The sequence below is a fragment of the Protopterus annectens genome, chromosome 6.part0 (assembly GCF_019279795.1).
Source record: "Protopterus annectens isolate FY-2018-M chromosome 6.part0, PAN1.0, whole genome shotgun sequence".
NCBI classification, from domain to species: Eukaryota; Metazoa; Chordata; order Ceratodontiformes; family Protopteridae; genus Protopterus; species Protopterus annectens.
In genome coordinates, this window is record NC_056737.1 from 752,570,575 (window position 1) to 752,589,634 (window position 19,060).

The window sequence follows — 19,060 nt, forward strand, 5'->3', positions numbered from 1 at the left end:
GTTCAAACTCAGCATCTCCAAAGGCTACATGCCCATAGAGTGGTGCATAGCAACAGTTATTCCGCTCCACAAAGGTAGAGCCACACTAGACCCCGGGAACTATTGCCCTATAAGCCTGACTAGTATGGTCTGCAAGACTGTGGAGCGCATCATCATGGATCTCAATAACAGAGACATTGGGAACCTCCAATCACTGGACTGTACCCAGTTCAGCTTTGTTAAGGGCAAATCACACCTCCTAAACCTGGTGGACTTCTTTGAGACAGTTACCAAGGCTATAGATGAGGGAAAGGTGGTCCACACAGCCTTCCTGGACCTCGCAAAGGGCTTCAACACCATTCCCCATTCTGGTATTATAGACAAGCTCACCAGCCTGAACATAAACCCTATGTTATGAGATGGGTTGCCAACTGGCTCATGGACAGAACCTACATGGTAAGAGTTGCGGGAGCTAGGTCTGACTCTAAACCAGATACAAGTGGTGTTCCTCAGAGCTCAGTCCTAGGACCCCTCCTGTTCGGCATATACTTCTCAGAGGTACAGGCAAGCACAGGAGGACTATGGCTGACCAAGTTCGCAGACGACTGCAAACTGGAGGCTGTAATTGACTCTCCAGCTGACACAGATCCTCCAAAAGGGTCTCACTGAGACAGATGCTTGGTGTCAAAACCATGGCCTCAAGCTAAATGCCAAAAAGTGCATAGATATCCTCTTTGGAAAAAAACAAAGTACCCACATACTACCACATAGGTGGTAGTCCCCTAAATATGGAAGACATAATAAGGAATCTGGGGACCCAAGTAGATAATAATCTCTCCTTTGACAACCACATTGCCAAAGTGGTTAGAAAATCCTTGTATGTGGCCCACCTAATCACAAAAGTGTTTGCATCCAGATCGAAAGAGGTCATTGTGCCCCTCTACTCATCACTTACCAGATCCATCATAGAGTACAACACCCCATTTGGGATGTACCTTACAAGACACCTGCAACAGCTGGAAAGACCACAGAAGTACCTCATGAAGAAGATCACTGGCCTCAAACAGATGCCCAATGCAACTCGACTGAAGAAACTCCAGCTGTACTCAGTTGCATACTGCCTATTCAGAGATGATCGCTGCCTGACATACAAGCCCATGTCCAACCCAGAATTGATGGACATGCACAACCCAAAAAAAAACATATCTCCTCAAGCCACACGCTCTATGGATCTAAACCTCACCACAACAATAAATAGGACGTGCTGGAGGGATAGATTCCTGTCCCAGAGACTTCCCATGCTTTGTAACGAGATTCCAATGTACATTTGACAGAGCTCATCGCTAACACTCTTCAAGAGAAACCTTGACGAGTGGATGGGAAACAGAAAGTTTACACTGGGGATCACTTCAATCGCTCTGCTGGACAGAGGCACAGGGAACTAATCTAAGGGGGTGGCAAAGGCCAACACATTCTGGCTAAGTTTATAAATGCCTTTGGGCAGATAGCCTAGTACCTACCTATGAACTTATGAACCTAAGTGTCACTGTTAGAAGACTATAGAAGTGGGAACAGATTAACAAAAATACTTAGAAAGATAGATGTGATAAAAACAATGTGCAGTATTACAACAGACCAGTATCTAACATACACTATCTCAAATAAACTAAAAATTTCAGCACAGGCGGAAACATTTAGAAGATGCAAAGATAAATATAAAAGAAAAGTACAGAATAAGTAATTTATTTATGCCTCAAAAAAGTTTTATAGAGAATTGGGAAACAAGATAAAAGGAATTGAAAGACCGCCAAAAAAGAAGAAATAGATACATTTTGGAGAAATATCTATGAAGATCCTGTGGAACATAGCAAAGATGCTAAATAGATAGAAGAAGTTAAAGAAAGAATAAGAAGTTTAAAGGTACAGAATATAAAATGGAATAAAGTAACAGCCAAAGCGATTGAAATAAAGTTAAGAAAAGCCTCTAATTGGAAAACCACAGGCCCAAATGCAGTACCTAACTTTGGCTAAAATTTTTAACATCTTTGCACTTAGATTTTGCCATGAGTATTAACTATTTATATGCACACCCCAAACAGACACCAACCTGGCTAATAACAGGAAAAACAATGGTCCCACTTAAGAGTGAACCTGCAAGCTACCCTAAAAATTATAGACCAATAACTTGCCTTCCAGCGACATATAAACTATAGATGGGAATTGATGCGAACAGAGTTTATAGTCATTTAGAAGAAAACTCAATTATGGCAGTAGAACAAAAGGGCAGTAAAAGAAAGTCGTATGGAACAAAAGATAATTTGTTGTTAAATAAAGTCATAGTGGAGAACTGTTAAAAGGGGAAGAATCTAAGTATGTCATGGATTGGCTACTAAAAAGCATTTGATAGTATTCCACATTCATGAGCAAAACAGTGCTTAAAAATGTATAAGATACATCCTACACTGATTGACTACACAGTGACCATGAAACATTGGCAGACCACTTTGCGATTAAGCCATGATAAAGGACAAATTATTATTCCAGGGATAAAAATTCAAAGAGGTGGCTCTTTGTCACTGCTGCTGTTCTGTCTTGCCCTTGACACATCAAGCTGTCTACTTAATAGCTTTGGCTATGGCTATAATTTGGCTCCTAGAAAGCAACACAGTGTAAAGACTTCTCATCTTCTCTTTGTTGATGATTTAAAACTGTATAACTCATTAGATGAGGAACTGAAAACACAACTGCAAGTTGTCAAAACTTTTTCAGATGATATAAGAATGTCATTTGGTCTTGATAAATATGCAAAAGCAACCTTTAAAGCAGGAAAACTGCAGTACCAAGAAAACATCAGTTTGGGAAAAGGATTTGATATAAAAGAACTTGAGCAAGGAGGAGTGTATAAATATTTGGGAACTGATGAAGGATCAACAATAAAATACGAACAACTGCAAATAAAACTTAGTAAGGAATATTTCAGAAGACTTAAATTAATCCTGAAAACAGCACTGACATCTAGGAATAAAATCCAAGCTATAAACCAATTTGCTCTTCCTGTCCTAACTTACAGTTTTGGAGTGACTGACTGGCCCCAAAATGTGTTGGATAGATTATATAGAAAAACAAGGATACTTCATGCTCACTAAATGATTTATAAAAATCAGTGCATACCAAGATTATATATTCCCCATTTTGAAGGAGGGATTGCCCTCCTTGAAATTGATTACATGTATAGATCTGCAATTGTGGGACTCCACACATATCTGCTGACCTCACAAAACTCAAATGAAGTGAAACTTTTGAAACATGAGAATAAATCTAAGATGACTTCTCTGCTTAATCTAGCAGAAGCATATCTGCATCAAGCAGGAATGGAAATCAAACCAGAAGTAGATAAATATCAGGCAGCAACTGAATGTGCCAAAAAAACAAAAGAAAGAATGTAAGGTGATAGACCAGATGAGAAGGCAAGCTGTGTGGAAAATGCATAAATATAGTTGCAAGTGTAGGAAACTTCTGGAAGAACCTCATGTTGATCAGGAACGAATGCAGGAATGGTTAAGGAGAGGCAAATTCAAACTAAGAGATGAAAGGTTATTATTGGCGGCACAAGAGAGTGGGCTACACACATGTTGGTTTACAAAGTCCATTGAACATGTGGGAGAAACAGACAAATGTAGGTTTTGTAAAACAGAATTAGAAATAGTTGCACACCTAGTTGCTGGTTGTGACATACTAATGGCAGAAGGACTGCATACCAAAAGGCAGAATAATATGGCTAGACTGTTGCAGTGGGGATTGTGTAAACATTGTGGTATTGAAGTGGCTGAAAAACACTAGAAACATGAGCCACAAAGCATCATAGAAAATGATGAGGTCTACATCACATGGGATCATCCATTCCAACAGTTCAAAAGATAGATGCTAGAAAAATGGATATAGTGGTCCAAGAAAAGAAGACAAAAGTAGTATTGATCATTGAAATCGCCACACCTAGTGACTACAGTGTCTTGCATACAGAGAGACTCAAAATCATAAAATATCAGGATTTGCAAGCAGAAACTAGAACAATGTAGAAGAAAGATACTGAGATAGTTACAATAGTAGTAGGAGCAACGAGTCTCATAAAAAAAGAGTCTACAACCATACTTAGATATGCCACCAATACATGCAACTCCGTACGAATTGCAGAAGGAGTCATTACAGGGCACATTGCGGGTGCTGCGAAGAACACTTTTGGTTGACATCAAAGAGTGAAACAATACTAATTTCATAAACTTTAATCGTACTTTGACTTAGGAATGGGGTCCATTCCCATCATAGCATTAGAAACCCAAAAGATTTGGAGAAATTAAAAAGGGAGATACCCTAGTTAGACAACTGAAGGATGTTTTTGCCTAATTTCACTCATTCTGTACCAATCCCAGAGGCTGAGTACCACTCACCTAACTTAATTGTAAATGTAATTGGTGCTGAGGCACATATTAGCCCAGGAGTGGTGTCCAGCTGTGGAGGCCATTGGTAGAGGATGTAAACCCTAGAGGCAGGTTTTATTCTTCTGTCTAACCCTTTGCCACTGCTTCATTCTGCAGTAACTTCCAGCAGGGAACATTTATGTTCTTTCACCTGTGCCTCCTGGTTATCCTTTGACTGCTTCAATGCATGCAATCTGTGCATCTCTGTGGCGGCATTGTCACCAGCTTTCTACTAGTAGGCGGGTCCACAACATGTAAACCTCCTTCCTCACAAAGTTAAATAGTAGAGCTGGCATGGCTGCAGTCTTCTTTTACTCTCTGTGTGCAGTCTCTCCACTGCTCAGATCACTGCTTCGATCCTAATGTACTGCGCATCGTTAGGAGCAGGATATCTGCATTAGTGGACCCAGCAGTGCTCTTGCCAAGGTATAGGAATTAATATGAAAACTAGCCCTTTTGCATTCAGTAAACAGAAGTTTGCTGAACTAAAGTTCACCAAAAGATGTTTGCTGAAATCTTATTGCATGAAATAGCTGAGCCACAGATGTGTGAGGCAGTGTCTCTTTTTCAACATGTCCTCTCTCTACATGAATGACTCCATCACACCTGTTAGTTATACTGTTGATCCTGGAGGAATAATTATAATTTCTGCAAAGAGTGCTGTCAGTGACTGTTATTTATTAAATTGTGTTTCAGCAAACAGCACTCAGTTAATTGGCTTAATTATGCCAATTACTTGAGCAATCTGGAAAACAAAAGCCGGAATTTTAAACTAAAAGTCTGCGTATAAATCATAAAAGGGTAGACTGCAGTAAATACAAACACCTTAAATAAGCATAATAAGCTGGTATAATTAACTGTGTAATAAAGCAACCAAAAAGTAAGTTCTAATTTCGCTCACAGTTAATTTCTCTATGAACTATGCATTGCTGAAGACATTCTTAAATGTGTTTCAAGAAAGAGTATATTTATTTATGCATGTATTAACTTACATTTCTAATATCTGGCGTAATCAGTGTAGAAACTAAATGTAATGGGAATTTTAGCAATATTTATTTTCATATTTTACAGGACTTTGCAGCCAGAAAAAAATATTCCTGTTGTTTTCAAATAAAGTATATATTACTGTTGTTTTCAAATAAAGTAGCCCAATGGATTTTTTCAAGTAAATAGTTGTAGTAAACAAGAACATACCAATGTTCTCAGTAATCATGACTAAAATATATATCTGTTAAGAACTGCAGCTTTATCTGTGTTATACAGGAGGACAATTTAATGAAAAAGCCTGCACTGTAGGATTCAGTGGTACTCAAATCACCAGAAATTTGTCTTCAGCTGCAGTCCTTACATTGAAGAAACTGTGAATAACATTGAAGTCAGCCATCTCTGTTTTCGTAAGTTGCAGATTGGGTGTATGATTCAGAGATCTCATCCATTCTGATCAGCCTTAGTGCAGGAAATGAGTTGAAAAAATCATCATACTTGTAATTCTGTAAGAGAATAGTACATTTGTCAGGTTGAGCTCAGTGTACTCAGTTACAAATAGAGTGGTACACTGCACAGCCCAGCTGCTCGGTTCATTTTCAAGACACACTGAGTGCCAAGTTCAGGGCATGGTGTCACAGATGAAATACATTTGGTAGGCTACATGATGGAACTGTATAATGATACTGACCAATGTTTCTTAAAACATAAATTTCAATCTTTAACTGAAAAATACCATGGATTATATTAGTTATTTTTATATATATAATTTCATTGCTATGATTCTTTGTAATTTTTTATTGCATCTTTATATAAGCAAAAGCAAATAGATTCTTCTTACAGAAAATAAACAGGCACTTTTACAATAGTAAAATGGGAAGAATTAAATTACTGTTTAGGATGCACAGATGAATGGCATTAATTAATAGCACACAGTGCACCACTAGGTAGCAGGTCGGATCCATGTGAATAGTGCAGGGATTCAAAAACAATGTGAGCAGCCCCATGAAGCAAACTTCTGAATCTCATCTGTGAATTTCAGTCATAGTGAATGAGCATTGAGGCCTAAAATAAATTCAATATATTTAATGTTTTCCAAGACTGACAGTCAGAGTTATCGAATCTTGTGGTATTTGCCTCCAAAAAGAGGAAAACAATGTCCATGAACATATTCCGTATAACTAAACATTCTTGTGATTGCTCAGAATGTTTTCTTTTTTAATACAGAAGGTGGACGGCATTGTAGTCTTGTTATTACCACATGCTGCCAATGTTGTAAGTGGTTAGGAACTGATTCAGTCTAAAATGAGCTAAAAACAAGGAGCACATCATGGAAGCCAGTGTGCCTGCACAGTATCAGAGCTGTAAGTGATTAGGGTTTTGGGGGATGGGTGGGGGTGGAAGTTACTTTAAATGCTGCATGTATCGCATTGCATTCTGTGCATGCTATCACAAGTATACAGCACTCCAAGCAAACAATGACATTATAAAGCTTTAAATCTCTACCAACATGAGAAGTAGGGCCACTTTTATAAGCATGTTGCACCATGGAGCAGGTTTGGTGCCAATGAATAGCATACCAAATACTGACTGATTCTTAAAGTTGCAGCAAAATGGGACTGGATGTTCCTTATTGCAGAGGTACTGTATTCAATGCATGGAGTAAATATGCAAATCACTTCACTCCTTGAATGTATGTCACTCATAAATATTGTTTGAGTACTTGATGATGCCAATGGGAAAACCAGTAGTAATTCAGCTTCATACTATCTGATGCTGCTGCTCCGGGCAGCATAGAAATCTTCGGCATCTACAGATATGTTGCTGAGCTGAGAGAACTGACATATTAGTGTCTTTAAAGTAAAAAATAAAAAACAACAAAAAAACAAAAACTCTTTCTCATTGTAGGAAAAACCTGACAATCCCTGGAGTCCTCCATGATGCAGGCAAACCTGTTGTCACAAGTAAACTTGTTCTACCCACTTCCAGTTATGCTGCACAGTTCCTGCAAATGAGAGCTCACACAGAAACAGATCCTTGTTTTACTGTTACGTCTGTGAAGTGAAAGATTTTTATGGATCAATCCCAGACAAACCAGCAGAAACAGGCAGCTTAGTAAAGTATAATATACCTTCCTACATAGGTCACTGTCATGTGTAGGTAGTGAAAGATGTTTACGAATCACTCCCAGACAAGAATTTGGACAAAAAACATCAGTGACAGCAGCTCGGTAATGTATAGTGTACCTTACCACAGAACTAAATATAGTACTTAAAGTAAATTTAGCATTCTAACTTCTGTCCACCACTACTTTCTCCCTTAAACTTTCTGTACCTGTCCCATGTCTCCTTGAATTCCTCTGGGGATGTTCTGTCCACCACACATTCCTGTAGTCATTTACATGGGTCTTCAACCCTCTCTGTGAAGAATTATGTTTTATTATCCTGGTAGTAATTAGCCCATGTAACCTGCTGCTTGTATTCCCTGCTTAATCCTCAGCTCAAGATGATCCCTTCACATCTCTCTGACATAATCTCGTGCACTAAAATCATGTTTCAACTGTTTCTATTAATCTCAAGTGAGAAGACCTTCCTGTCTTTTGGACTCCAGCATAAACCTCCCAGTCCATCTCCTACATCATTCTTCTGGGTTTGCTGTGCATTCTTTCCAGCAGCCTGATATTCCTTTCCTTGTATGGCCTACAGAACCATATAAAGTACTCAGTGTGTGGCCTGACCAGGACTCTGTACTGGTAGAATCATTACCTCTTTGCTTCTGGAGTCTGTTTCTCCTGAGAATGCTCTGCAGTGTTGTGTCTGCTGCTGGTCCTGCCTATTACTCTGCTTCTTGCTTTCCAATCCAGGTGTGATCAGCACCATCCCATCATTTTCCTGCTCTGTTATCAGATGCATTCAACCTAGCTGTTGCTTTCATAGCAGAATTGTTGTGACCCAGGTGTACTATTCTGCATTTGTTTGCATCAAACCTCAACTGACTGCTTTCTTGTTAACTTGTTTAAACTTTTTAGATCTTTCCCTTGAATCTTCTTTCATCCCCCACTATTGCATCTATCTTTGTGCCATCTGTGAAGAGGTAGATCCTGTTCTTTTTTCCCTCAGATATGACAAAGATAAGCACACTGAAGAGTACTGGCCCCAGAACAGACCCCTTCTGTACTCCAACAGTCACTTTTCTAATTCCTGATAATATCCTTCACACCAAAAACCCTCTGTGTTCTGTCATTCAATCATTCCTTAATCCATTTTGCTCATCTTGATCCTAGCAGCAAATCTTCTACTTTTGGTAACGTATAGGACTGAGCAAAAGACCCTGCTGAAGTCTAGGTAGTCAGTCATTGTCTGTTAATGTATCCCTGTCAGGTTTTTCCAGTATTGAAATCATAAAACTAGGTCAGTTCGACTAACAGCTCCTTCTGGCAATGAACAAGTGTGGGTTGCTGTCCAGTAGATTGTTGTCCTCTAAAACTGCTATCAACCTTCCCCTCAGAATTCTTTCCATGACTCTCCCTGCTACTGCTGTTAACATACCTTTAGCCACTAGATTTTCCATAATCTCTCCTTGTACAAGTGCATTACATTTGCTGTCTATCCGTTTTTAGCCACTGTTGCACTGGCTGTGATCGGTTGAAGATCTCCATGGAGATCTGTCAGTACACCGGCTAGATTTCTGAGTACTCTGACAGGTAGCTCATCTGGACTTTGTGTTCACCCTCAATAAGAACAGCCCATTCCTTTTTCAGTTCCTGTCCTGGTGTCTGTCCACATTTCTGCAAAAACAAACAAAAAAAAAAAATAAAGTTTCACACACTTAAGCAATGTCGCATATAGTGTTGTTATGATAAGCAGTACTGTAAATTGAATCAGATTCTGTCAGGTCATATGCAAATTAAATCCATGTTCTAAATGAACTATTATAAATCTGTAATCAAAATGAAACTAGTCACCATTTTACATAAATGTGAAACATAATTTATTCAGGTGTGCAGCTGAAAACGTTTGCATTGTATGCCTACTATCTACTGGATGTTACATTAATTGCTGTTGCGAAAATAAGCAGCACATATTTAGTTAAAGCAATGTAAACTCAGGAGAATCATGCCTCCTAAATTAAGTGTTCAGGTGAAAAGGAAATAAAAGAAAATCTATATATATTCACTGTAGTCCCAGGGCAAACATGCCACCTGAACAGTGTATCCTGGTGTGTTTCTTTTTATGAAGTATGGTATGACTGTGAATCATTTTGTAAGAGCTTTTTTGTTGAATTGTTCAATGCCAGTAACTGCATATATTACCTTACAAAGGTAGACCAAATGACAAAAGCGCTTGATTGGGGATTGTATTTTTACCACACTGTGTTTTACAAGTTCCTTTTATCTGCATTGTGACTTTTCTACTTGCATTGTGAGTTTGGATTTAGTAGTGCAATTATATTTGGACATTACATCTGGTGAGTCTGTTTTTTGGCAACAGCAGGAGTGTTGGTTGTTTCTGAGTGTTGTTTTTACACTCCAACAACAGAATCTTGTTTTATTGGTGATATTTACTGGTGTAGCTGGTAGCCATTCTAAGACTCTACACATGGAGACCGTTCATTTCAAATTTTAGCAACAACGGAGATGGAGGAAATCGGGTTGCCATCCATATTTGAGGAGGAGTTCGACTCTGTTCCCTTTCCTTGCAGTCAGCAGTCAGCAAGGGAGTGGGGCTGAAACATTTTAAAGTTGATTTTAACATTAACCAAAAAGGTGTCCCAACTGCAGGAAGCAGTTCAAAAACTACAGAACCCTTTAGTTCATGGTTCTGAGACAATGGACGGACGGCAAAGAAGGGAGTTGGGGGAGATGTCATCTCTAATTGACAAAAAGAATAATGACATTCTAAATGATGTGCATTTTAATATGTTTACTTTCAACTATAACAATGTGTTTGATAAAGTGGAACAGGATGTTGAAAATAATATTGAAAGAAAGAAAGAAAAGAAAATTGGTTAGGGATGAGTATGAATATCATAATAAGATAGCTTACCCCTTACCAAAGGCTTACACTGAGGTAGTAAATGAGAATGTTAATGATCAAAGGATGGAAAATTCTAATTTAAGACAGGTTCCCCTCAAAAGGAAAATGTTAAGGAGAACAATTATGAGCAGGAGTATCCACCATTAAGAAAGCCAGAGAGGTTACAAAAAAAAAAAAAAACTATAGAAACAATAATAATGTTTTTTTAGGACCTCCAGGAGGGGGCAGGGGGAACACGTACAGGAATCATCATCAGTGGAGGAAGAACAGCTATCATTAGACTCAAGTACTAACAGTAATGGACAAGGGGATGAAGATGGGGAGATTATTAACTCATTTGGGGGTTTGCTTCTTTCCTATCAAGGTTTTAATATTTTAACTATGCAGGCGTTGATATTAATAAAGACTTTTTTCTTTATTGATGAAAGGGATTACATTCGTACCCTCTAGAAAGGAAGACATTAGTTCCACCTTAACTGAGTTCAAACTTTATACAAGGAAAATGAACCTGAAATATATTTTCAAGGATAATTTAATTAAGGAAGAAAAGTTGTTACAACTCTCCAGTACATCCCCTTATTGGTTGTTGTTGTTGTGTCCTTTGGCTTTTCCCGGTTAGGGGTCGCCACAGCGGAACTCTGGTCCGCTAATGATTGGTAGTTGAGTTTTATGTGCCGAGTTACCAGCCCTGACGCACAACCTTCAACGAAGGTACGCCCAGTCACGCATGTCTCCACACAGGAGACACTCTAGCTGAGAATCGAACCGGACAGCATCTTACTGTGAGGCGACAACGCTACTTTTGATAAAATATGTTCACAGGAGATACATGAACTGTTGGACAACTATAGACCTAGGCAGTTTAACTTGACCAAAAAGGAAAATAATTTATTAAAATAACTTAGAAGTAACCCCACCTTGAGGTTTATGAAACCGGATAAAGGGGGTGGGATGGCTGTAGTAAATGCAGAGGATTACAATAATATGATTTTTGGTATGTTACAAAATGAAGAGAAATATGAATGTGTGTCTAGGAATGAAATAAACATATCTTATAGGAAAATTAAATTAGTGTTGGAGGACTCCCTATTTCAGGGGGTAGTCAACGAAGAAACATACCAATTTTTAAACAATGATAATCCAACCATCCCTGTGTTATTCGGGATCCCAAAAACAAATAAAAATATTTATGACCCCCTTTACTAGCTGATTATTACAAGTCATAATAGTGTAACCTATTCCTTGGGTGTGTTTATGGATCAGATGGTGAGAAATTCTTTGACTTCTATTGATTATACTTTACAGGATTCCTGGGATTTTTTGAGTCAGATTCAAAAAGACTACTATAATGAGGGTACCTGTTTTTCAACTATTGATGTAGTTGATTTATTCACCTCCATTCCCCATGAAATAGGGCTAGAATTTTTCCATGAGGTATTGGTGGAGAAAACCACCTTGGGAAACACCATGGTAAATTTTATTATGGTGTTGATGGAAATAGTTTTGGAGAATATTTTTTTTAGTTTTGGGGTGAATATTTTCGTGAGACCAATGGAGTGGCAATGGGCACTAGTTGTGCCCCATTATTTGCCAATTTAGTTATGTATCATTGGGAAAAGGAACATATCATATATAGTCCATTTGTGGACTCATGGATGTTTTATTTAAGATATTTGGATGACATATTTATTCTCAGGAAGGTAAGGGAAACATATGAGGTATTCCTAGACTATGTTAATAGTATATGTGAGCATTTTAAATTTCCAGGTAACTTTGGGAATGATAATATAAGTTATCTGGATGTGTTTCTTTGGAAAGACAATGTTAAAAAATGTTTCAAATCTCAGGTCTATAGGAAGCCCACTTTTTTGAATGACTACCTGGAGTTTAAAATTAGTCATCCCTTACATATGAAAGAGTCAGATGGTCCATATAGCAAGAATGCATTCTGACCTCGAGGTAGCAAAGTTTGAGATGGGTACCCTGGTAAATTTATTTGTAGTGAGGGGATACCCACTGGATTTTTTTCTACCCATTTGTGATCAGGTGATAGGAGAATGGGGTTCAAGATATCTACCATTGTTGGGTGTAACCCAGAAGAAAGAGGTCTTAGATCTGCATTTACAGAGAAATTATTTCACTTACTCCATGGTATTAACCTACAGAGAAACTAGTAATACAATTAATGAGATCATTAATAAAAACTGGGTACTCTTTAAAGGAAATGATGAATTGATGGGGATTGTTGATAATGAGCCTATTTTTTTCTTATAGGACAAACAAAAGTTTATCTGTTGGAACACTCCACAGAGCAGGAAGTGATGAAAAATTCTAAGGGTACCACTAAATGTGGAGCCTGTGATTACTGTAAATTTATTATTAAATCTTCCACTATACAGGTTAGCACTATAGGACTGGAGGTAAGGCTAGCCACGGGTTCTTGTGGAACTTCGGGGGTAGTATATATTGCTGTCTGTCAGGCTTGCCAAGATTTTTATAATGGGAAAACTGAGAGGATGTTCACAAGGATCTACGAGCACATGTACAGCATCAAGAAACATGATGATAATAATGTACTATACCGACATATTAAAATGAATCCTGACCATACCTTTCTTTTTGGTATACTGGATGTGGTAGCCCAGGACCCTGGGGGGGGGTGATTGGAAGAACAGAATAGATAGGGCTGAAATGAGGTGGCAATTGCATTTGAATGCCACTGTTACCCCTGAGATTAATGATAACATTTCAGTTAAGCCCAAATTGAAGTATAGGGCCACATGGCTATATAAAGGTTTGACCAAGAGGGAGAGTTTTTATTCTCATTTCTAATTTTTTAACTGTCCAGGAAAGATTAGTTCCTTTTCATAAAAAGAATTTATGTTAACTTGGATTTCAGTGTTAGCCTTTAATTAATTTCCTTGGGTTGGTACAGTTTGGTAATTACTTATTTAATTAATTGGATGTTTTTATTGGGGGAGGGTTCTTTATTAAGATTCATGTTGCACTTTACCCACAGTTCTGATGAAGTCTTATTGATGAAAGCGCTTGACTGGGGATTATGTTTTTATCATACTGTGTTTTACAAGTTCCTTTTATCTGCATTGTGACTTTTCTACTTGCATTGTGACGTTGGATTTACTAGTGCAATTAAATTTGGCCATTACGTGTGGTGAGTCTGGTTTTTGGCAACAGCACAAGTGTTGGTTGTTTCTGTTTGTTAAGTTAACATACCTTTAGCCAATAGATTTTCCATAATCTCTCCTTGTACAAGTGCATTACATTTGCTGTCTATCCGTTTTTAACCACTGTTGCACTGGCTGTGATCTGTTGCAGATCTCCACTGGAGATCTGCAGTACACTGGCTAGATTTCTGAGTACTCTGATAGGTAGCTCATCTGGTTTTTGTGTTCACCCTCAATAAGAACAGCCCATTTCCTTTTCAGTTCCTGTCCACATTTCTGCAAAAACAAACAAAAAAAAATTAAAGTTTCATACACTTAAGCAATGTCGCATATAGTGTTATTATGATAAACAGTACTGTAAATTGAATCAGATTCTGTCAGTTCAAATTCAAATTAAATCCATGTTCTAAATGAACTATTATAAATCTGTAATCAAAATGAAACTAGTCACCATTTTACATAAATGTGAAACATAATTTATTCAGGTGTGCAGCTGAAAACGTTTGCACTGTTTGCCTACTATCTACTGGATGTTACATTAATTGCTGTTGCCAAAATAAACAGCACATATTTAGTTAAAGCAATGTAAACTCAGGAGAATTATGCCTCCTAAATCAAGTGTTCAGGTGAAAAGTAAATAAAACAAAATATATATATATATATATATATATATATATATATATATATATATATATATATACAAATTTGCTACCTAGATATATTCATTGTAGTCCCATGGCAAACATGCCACCTGAACAGTGTATCTAGGTGTGTTTATTTTTATCAAGTATGGTATGACTGTGAATCATTGTGTAAGAGCTTTTTTGTTGAATTGTTCAATGACAATAACTGTGTATATTACCTTACAAAGGTAGACCAAATGACAAAACAATGTAGTCCCATCTCGTTTACAGTTGATATCACTGATGTGAAGTGAGAAAAACTGGTGTGGAAGGCAACCACAATAATTCCTTGGCTCGGACACAAAGCAAATAGTTTATTACGCAAAAACAGAAAAACAATAAATCCCAGGTTAAGCGCTTTCATCTGACACTTGCAGACTTCTTCAGAACATAGGTATGCAACTGCTCTTTCAATTTAAACACATTTTGGCGCCAAAAAGCCACTTCAATCAAAGAATTAAAGGTGCATGTACAAACAAATATATTCATAACACACATCCTTTCTTAGAGAATTCCTATTCTAACAAAATGAATTGCCATCTTGAATAAAAAGTAATGCATAGGTAATACATAATGTCCTCAACATAAAAATATATTGTCCTTAACATAAGAGTGGAGTTGGTCGGACGAGCTTTCACAGTCATTGGGAAGGTCGAGGCGAGTACTACAACGGACCAGCAGCAGGAAATATCGTTAGCTGGGGAACCATTTCCTGTTTCTCACACAGGGACTGTACCGCTGATCGAGACGAGTTCTCAGTTTGAGATCCCCAATGGACAAGTAACCAACGTAGATGGCATTAAATGTATGAACGAGGACAGAGTACTGAGTAAAAGTAAGGATTTTAATTTAAACAACAGTAGGGATTCCAATACTGACTTCACTTTTGATTTTAGTTTTGTTCACACACACAAGGAGGCAGAACGACTTGGGGCACGTCCAAAACGCCCCTTACCTCTCAGAACATACTCAGGTGTTACTAAGACACAATTGGACAATGTAAGAGGTACCGAACTTATTTCTGAACACATTATTAATATTTCGAGCCCTGATATATTTAGAAATGTGAATGTTCCTAAGTGTAAAAGGCAGTGTGTCAATACCTACAGTAAAACTAATGTAAAGAGTAAATCTAAAGGTGGTGAAACTAATGATTTATTAGAATGTTTTATGAAGGATGATTATGAGTTCACAAAACAGGATGTTGATGGGGGCTATATTAATGGCCAACATGCTATGAAAGACAATGTTTATAGGGATGAAAATATTACCTTTAAGGACAGGATTTTTCTTTTTGGTAAGAAGTTGCTGTCTATTAAGAATATTAAAATTGAAAATGCATATTTTACAAAATGTTTGTCTTTAAAAGTAGTACCTAAGGGTATTAGATTTTTTAAGATGCCTATGGGGGTTGACTTGGATCATGATGGGATGAGTGAATTTAATCACATGTTTGACAGTTTTGGTTATTGTTACATGAAAATGTTGATTAAGAAAAATGACGAAAAACTTTCACGTTTAATACAGGAGGTTGATGATTTAAACCATGAATTAATTACTAATGAATTATTTTCTAAATGGAATGATTTGTACAACAAACAGTTCACTATGGCACAGCAGAAAGCCACTACTATATATCAAAGAAAAAGCAGGAAAATAGTCCGTGATTTGGACCTATATAGTAACAACAGAGCATACATATGGCCCAAAAACAATAGGGATGGTGGTAGTGATAGATATCAAAGGTATGACGATAGACATACTGACAGAAATGTAAATTTTCGGGGTGGCAGATTTTTCCCCCCTCAGAAAAATACGTTCACTCCAAGCCATTTGAAAAGGAGATAAGCAACACTGGATCTGATGATGTTATGGCGAGTGTTTGTCCTGTTGTAGCACACATGATTCGTAGTCAAGCACCTGTTGTGAATATTGATGCACCAACACAGGTGGAAAAGAATCAGTTTATGAGCTCATATAATGGGTTCAAAGTTTTTAACTACTCAAATGTTGACATATCAGATGAATTTTACAGCTTATTTTCTAAAGGAATGAAATTTATACCGACTGTGAGATTCAATTTAGTTGATATCATCACTGAATTTAAATTATATTGTCGAAGATTGAATTTAGCCCTACAATTCAAAAACAACGAAGTTAAAAGTCATGAAGTTAATAATGAATTTAATAATGAATTTAACAACAATGCATTTGATAATAATGATGGTACACATTATGGGGGAGAACAGGTCGTACTAAAGAAGAAAAGTACATGTATACCCTGTAACCACGCGGTAGTAGCTAGCTATGAGAAATTGGTTTGTCAGGATATATACAGTCTCTACAAAGTACAAAAAACCGACAAGTATGCTATGTTGAATAAAAAGGACAATTTAACTGAAGGGGAACGTAACTGTCTATATTCACTAGTAAACAACAACGAAGTGAGGGTTATGAAACCTGACAAAGGGGGAGGTATTGTTTTATACAATAAAATGGATTACATTAACAAAATCTATAACATATTATACCAATCAGGGAATTATGAGGCCATTTCTCTTAATGAAGTTAATATTGGCCACAGGAAAATTGATTTAGCTGTGGAAGAATACATTATTGATCACAGAATTACAGATGAGGTGTACCAGTTCTTGAAAGTTGAATTCCCGACTTTAGCCACAATTATAGGAATACCCAAGGTACACAAAAATATGGAACGCCCCCCCGTTTAGACCCATAATTTCGGGTAGTATATCTAAAACATTTCCCCTGGGAGTAGCTATTGACAAATGGGTGAAACACATATATAATAACATTCCTCACCTTATTAAAGATTCATGGATGTTTCTGAGGAACCTAACACCGCAACTATGGAATGAGAACCTCATTTACATGACTATTGACGTAATCGATCTATTCTCGTGTATACCCAAAGAAATTGGACTGGAGTATTTTTGTAACAGCCTTAGGAAATATTCCAATATGGAATGGGACAGGATTAGCCTCATTGTTGACATGATGGGTTTAGTATTAGACTACAACTTTATATACTTTGAAAATTAATATTTTAGACAGACTAGGGGTGTCGCAATGGGAGCAGCATGCGCACCCATTTTTGCAAATCTTGTCATGCTTGAATGGGAAAATCTATACCTATTTAAAAGTGAATTTTTTCAACATATTGTCTATTATTCAAGGTTTTTGGATGATCTTTTTGTGCTATGGAAGGGTCCAGAAGATTTGATTCAGCCTTTTTTTGACTACATCAACAACACCACAGATTTTTTAAAGTTCACATGCAATCTCAATAAAAAGGGTCCAGCCTACTTGGACACTTATGTTAGCCATGGTGATGACGGATTTATCTCTTGCATTCACAGAAAGCCTACATTTTCCAATGATTACTTGGAATTCAGTAGTAATCATCCCAAATATGTTTTTAAAAATGTTGTTAAAGGACAGTGCATTCAAGCAGCCCGTATGTCATCAACAAGAGCTGTATTGGACAACGCATTTGAACTTATTAGGTCTATGTTCAGTGTGAGAGGATACCTGGATACCCTTATTAACGATGTTGTTAAATATGTCAGCAAAGTATGGGGTAACAAATATCTACCTTTACTGGGCAACTCTACACCTGGGGTTTTACCATCAGACAATAAACTAAAGGAGGGATTTGACAATAGGGTTTGTGTGTTAATGTATTCCCCCACAGTCCGGTACATTGAAAACACTGGAACTTATTTACTATGAATGATGATCTTGCCCTGACCTTGGGATCTCATCCCAAATTTGTGTATAAAACAGGAAACAACCTCAAAAGGATTTTGGAATCAAACATGAGGGACAATAAAGGGGGATCAACCGGTACAAGAAAATGCGGTACATGTAACCAATGCTACACCATTAATGAAACAGAAGGTGTTAACTTGGATAATTTTAACAAAACACATATATACTGCAGGACAGGTAACTGTAATACCAAATTTGTCGTCTATCTTGCAACTTGCCAAGTTTGCTCAGCGTTTTATATAGGCAAGACTGAGAGACAATTAAGACGACGTATTTATGAGCATTTATTTGGTATTAAGAAGAAAGATACAAAGAATGCTCTTTACAGGCATATATCAAAAAATGGTGTTACGCATTATTTTAAATTTGCTATCATTGACAAGGTTAACATCACAGCATTTGGGGGGAATGTAAAAGCTCTTTTGGCCATGAAAGAGAGCAAATGGCAAATTACCACTGATGCCACAAGATTGCCTGGCATCAACGATTTTATTAGTATAAAACCGTTCTTGCAGTTAGCATAGGGTCTTGGAATAGCATTCCGTATATATATATATATATATATATATATATATATATATATATATATATACATTTCTCTTGTACATTCCCATTGTATTGTAAACATATTTTTAACATTTTTAACATTTTTAACACCTTGAACAGTCTATCAATTAATCATTTTAAATTAATAATTTTTAAATTAATAAATTAAAAAATTCATAATTCTTACTATTTACAATATATTTCACAACTATCTTTTGATATAGTCATATTTATTGTTATATTTAGGTTTTCTAGCAACCACTAATTGGCAGGTTTATATTAAGCGTAAGGTTTTTATTAAGCGTAAGATTTGTTATTAGTCCCCAAGAGACATTTAATCATTTTTTAGCATACATTATATATTTTTATGTTAAGGACAA